This window comes from Dasypus novemcinctus, chromosome 30 (assembly GCF_030445035.2).
Source record: "Dasypus novemcinctus isolate mDasNov1 chromosome 30, mDasNov1.1.hap2, whole genome shotgun sequence".
Classification (NCBI taxonomy): domain Eukaryota; kingdom Metazoa; phylum Chordata; class Mammalia; order Cingulata; family Dasypodidae; genus Dasypus; species Dasypus novemcinctus.
The window spans coordinates 11,011,080-11,016,098 of NC_080702.1; the positions used below are offsets into that span (position 1 = coordinate 11,011,080).

Below are 5,019 nucleotides of genomic sequence, written 5' to 3' on the forward strand. Positions count from 1 at the left end.
GTTTGGATAAGCTGTGTTGTTATTTCATTCACCTTGAGATAGCTACTAATTTATCTTACAATTTCTTCTTTGACCCACTGGTTATTTAGGAGTGTGTTGATTAGCCTCCATGTATTTGCAAAATTTCCCCTTTCCCATCAATTATTTTTTTTTTTGACCCAAAATGTTAAGATTTTATTTACAAAGCTTCTTTTGTTGTACAGAAAGTAAAATGCTGTTACAACCTCAGTGTAGCTGGTAGCCATGGGTGGTTAGGAATCACCGGCACAGCTAGCCATGCTACAGCAAGTCTTACACAAAAACCTAACAACGCTTATAATTTTGTTGGGGTGAGGTCCCCCAGCTTGGTGGTAGATTTCCCAGAGGGACTAAATGGAGGAAGGCGGAATGTCACAGGAACTATTCTTTGGCTCTTTGGGTGGGTGGGTTTCCTGGGGCTTGTATCACAGCTACCTTTTTTTTTTTTTTAAACAGCTACCGAATCCAAAGGAGCAGTCCAACCAATACTGAACAGTTCTTTTTCACGGTTTATTTGGGGTCTTAATCATCTTCTCCTTCATCGTCTGTTTCTCTCTTCCTCTTTTCGCCCTTCCCACTTTCTTCCTCGTCTTCATCCTCATCCTCATCGTCGTCCTCTTCTTCTTCATCAACTTCTCCATCGTGTCCAAACTCCTCTTCCTCCCCACTGACTTCATCTTCATCTTCCTCCCCTTCCACATCTTCATCTTCATCTTCATCCTCTTCATCATCAAACTCTTCATCTTCACCATCCTCGTCCTCTTCATCCTCCTCATCTTCTCCCTCTTCGTCCTCCTCCTCCTCGTCCACACCGTCCACCTCGGCATCAGAGTCGGGGGCTTCCCGGTCCTCTCGGTCGTAGCCATCCAGGTAGGTCAGCTGGGGCAGGAGCCTGAAGACGCTCTCGCGGTAGTCGTTAAGGTTGGTGACCTCGCAGTTGAACAGATCCAGGCTCTTCAGACAATCCAACTTTTTCAAAGGTTCCAAGGTGCTGATATCTTTCAGTTTATTTCCACTTAAGTTTAGATGTGTGAGATTCGGAAGTTTTTCTGCTAACATGTCCAGACCTCCAAAGATTCTATTGTCACTGAGCTCAAGCTTTTTCAATTTAGGTAGTTTGGGGAGATTTGAAACTGAAATCAAGCCTACATTTATTAAACTGAGGAACTCTAAGTTCACAAATTCAGCTGTTAAGCCCTCAATTTTCCCATCATTTGATTTGCAATTGTCCAGAACAAGTTCTCGAACCGCCTCCGGGGTCCGGTTCCTCAGCTCCAGGTGGATCCTCCTCTTCATGTCCATGGCTCCCTCTTCCCCCCTCTTCAAACTTAACTTTCCGCGGCGGGGGCGGAGGGGGGAGAGGCGGCCCGGCCAGCGCGGCGGGGTCGTCGGGGCGGGGGCTCTCCCATCAATTATTGATATCCATTTTTATTCCACTATTATCATCGAAGGTGCTTTGTATAATTTCAAACTTATAAAATTTATTCAGAGCTATTTTGTGCCCAACATGTGTTGTACTCTGAAGAAAGATCCATGAGTACTTGCAAATAATTTTTAACCTGCTCATTTGGGGTGGAATGTTCTGTATTTCTGTCTGGTCCAGCTCATTTATCACATTGTTCAAGTTCCCTGTTTCTTTGTTGATATTCTGTCTAGTTGTTCTATTGATGTGAGTGGCATGTTGAAATCTCCAAGTATTATTGTACAGATGTCTATTTCTCCTTTCTGTTTTACTAGAGTTTACCTCATGTATTTTGAGGAACGTAGGTTAGGTGCATAGATACTTATGAGTGTTACTCCTTCTTGTTGGATTGTCCCTTTTATTAATTTATAATGGTCTTTTGCATCTCTTATCGCCTTTTTAAATGTAAAATCTGTTTTGTCTGATATCAGTATAGCTACCCCTGTTCTCTTTTGGTTACTGTTTGTGTGAAACATCTTTTTCCAACCTTTCAGTCTATTTGTATCCTTAATCTAAAGTGAGTCTCTGCAGACAGCATGTGGAATGCACTTGATTTTTTACCCATTCTGTCAGCCTGTGTCTTTTGATTGATGAGTATAATCCACTAACATTCAATGTTATTACTGTGAAGGGATTATTCAACAATTTTTATCCTTTGGCTTTCATATGTCATATCTTACTTTTGTCTGTCTTTTTACCCTTTTGGTTACCCTTTTAGATAGTCTTCACTTCTGCACTCTCCTCCAAGCCTCTGTCTCATCTTATCATTCCTGGCTGCAGAACTCCCTTTAGTGTTTCCCATAGAGTTAGATTATTGTTTACAAATCTCTTAGTTTCTGTTTATCTGTGAATATTTTAAACTCACCATGCTATTTGAAGGACAGTTTTGCCAGATAATGAATTCTTGGCTGGCAGTTTTTCTCTTTCATTATCTTAATTATATCATACCACTGCCTTCTTACCTCCATGATTTCTGAAGAGATATCCCCACAAAGTCTTACTGGACTTACTGGACCTTGTATGTGATGTTTTGCTTATCCCTTGCTACTTTTGGAATTCTCTTTTTATCTTTTGCCATTTGGCATTCTGACTATTTTCTGCCTTGGTGTAGCTCTATTTGGGTTTATTCTAATTGGAGTACTCTGTGCGCCCTGGACACATATATACATATGTCTTTCATGAGACTTTTGAAATTTTCAGCCATTATTTCCTCAAATATTCTTTCTGCCCCTTTTCTCTTTTTTCTTTCTGGAACTCCTATGAGGTATGTTAGGAACACTTCCTATTATCATTTAACTCCTTAAGCTCAAATTTTTCCAGTCTTTTCTCTCTCTGTTTGTCTTCTGTTCAATTTATGCTGGTCTTTCCTATACATAGTTGATGCTTTTCTCTATGATTTCAAATCTGCTGCTTTGTGCCTCTATTGTATATTTAATCTCACTTATTTTATCTTTATTCCCATAAGCTCTCCTATATTTCTATCCAAGGCTACAAAAAAAAATTTTTTTTTTTTGCACTCATCCAGTGTTTTCAAAATGTCTTTTATTTCTTTAGCCATGTTGTCCTTCAACTCTATGATTTGATTTAGGATATTTGTATGAAACTCATTGATGAGTTGTTTCAAGTCCTGCATGTCATCTGGAGCTTTGCTTTGTTTCTTTGCTTTAGTCATATCTTCCTTTTTCTTAGTATTGCTTGTAATGTTTTGCTGATGATTAGGGATCTGATTATGATGCTGAGTTTACTCTGATGTTCAGTTTCTCTCTTGCCAAGAGATTTACTGTTAAGTAGCTGTATGCTCCCACTGTTCTTTGACTCTTGGTTCAAATTCTTCTAGATATTTAGGACTACCTCTATTTCACTGCTCAAACCAGGGCTAAGGACTCAGTAATGGTGTGCAGGTCAGTTGCCAAGGGCCTTGGAGGGCGGCCTGTAAAAGCTGATTGCCTCCTTTATGTTCTTAGTATTATTTTTCCCTCATTTTCATGCACTTTTCTGGTCTTTCAGCAGATGGCGCTCTTTGGCAGACCTCTTAGTTTAGACCCCAGATGCTAGGGTGAATGCATTCATTGAACCCCCCCAGGGCTGACCTTGCAGAAACAATATTCTCAGGGCAGGTGAAGCTTTGCAAAAAAAAGTTTATCATAAGTTTTGCTCCTCCCTTGGCTGGCCTGTCCCTATGCCTGCTCAGCAACCAGCCCAGGGCAGTACAGGTGTTGGAGAAGACAAACTATCTTTAGCTCCCTGCTAGCTCCAGGGACAATTTCATGGCCCCACTGGTCTAAAAGTGTGTAATCCCTGGGATGAAGTACACCAAGTTCACTGACCAACATCGGAATTTTCTATAAACTGTGTCCCTCCATCTCCACTTACTTAGGGAAGAGGAGCCCTGCAACCCCCTCAGTCTGCTGTTTGCTCCGTGGGTGGGGGGTATGTGTACCAGCAGCTGCTGCTAAAGCTTTACTCTTGGGATTTTTCCAGCCAGCTGAGACTCCTTTCCTTTGCCCCTCTCTCTTCTGTGTTCACCTTCCCCTGGTTTCCTGAGTCCTAAAGCTGCCCTGCAGAGAGTCCTCTAGACATTTTTCTGGAAGAGAAGGGATTCCTCTGCCACTCTAACTCTCCATTTCACTTGGGATTTTAAGCATTCTCAGATTAACACATCAAAACTAAAATCACAAGCTCTCTAAGTTTCTGCTTGCTATTCACTCTTTCTGATATCAGAATAAGGAAAACATTCATCTGTCACCTGTGACAGCATGTTTAACCTATTCCTCCCTCTCACTTGTTGTATGTAACCTCTCCACAATAAGGTCATTTTTTTCTTTTTAGTTATGTCTCTAATATATCCACTTCTTTCCAGTTTGTTTCAAACACCTGTCATGTGGACTACTAGAGAGAGATAATTAATTAAATAATTAATCAAGCATACCCTTTATTCTTTCACACATTACCAGGTCCACATAATTTTAATACATCATGGAACTTCCCTTGTCTTATTTTCTTCTTTACAAACTGGGTTCATTCATTTATTATTATTTTTTAAAGATATTTTTATTTCTTAACCCACACCCTTGTTTTTTTGTACTTGTACTCTGCTCTGTTTCTACTCATTGTGTGCTCTCTGTGTCTGCTCATCTTTTAGGAGGCCCTGGTTCCTGAACCCAGGACCTCACATGTTGGAGGGAGGTTCCCAATCACTTGAGCCACATCTGCTCCATGCTTGTTGTGTCTCTCCCTGTGTCTCCTTGTTACACCTCCTTGTTCCTTTATCTCATTGTATAAGCTCAGTTTGCCAGCCCATTGCATCAGCTTGCTTTCCTGCTGGTCTTCTTTAGAATGCACTGGGAACCAAACCCAGGACACCCAGATGGGAAGCAGGTGCCCAACTGCTTGAGCCACATCCGTTCCTCCTGGGTTCATTTATTATCGATGCACTGATGATACACATGTGAACAAATGGTAACCATGTCTTAACAAAGCTACAAGCTAATGACCTAGCTAAGTTTATTGGTAGATTTTTACTGTATGGTTATATTTAT

The 5,019-nt window shown here is 40.9% G+C and overlaps 1 pseudogene; it reads right to left on the reverse strand.

Annotated features, from left to right (window-relative positions):
* Window positions 1–514: 514 nt before the first annotated feature.
* LOC131276707 (acidic leucine-rich nuclear phosphoprotein 32 family member B pseudogene) lies at window positions 515–1,396 on the reverse strand (annotated as a pseudogene).
* Between the last annotated feature and the right edge of the window lie 3,623 nt (window positions 1,397–5,019).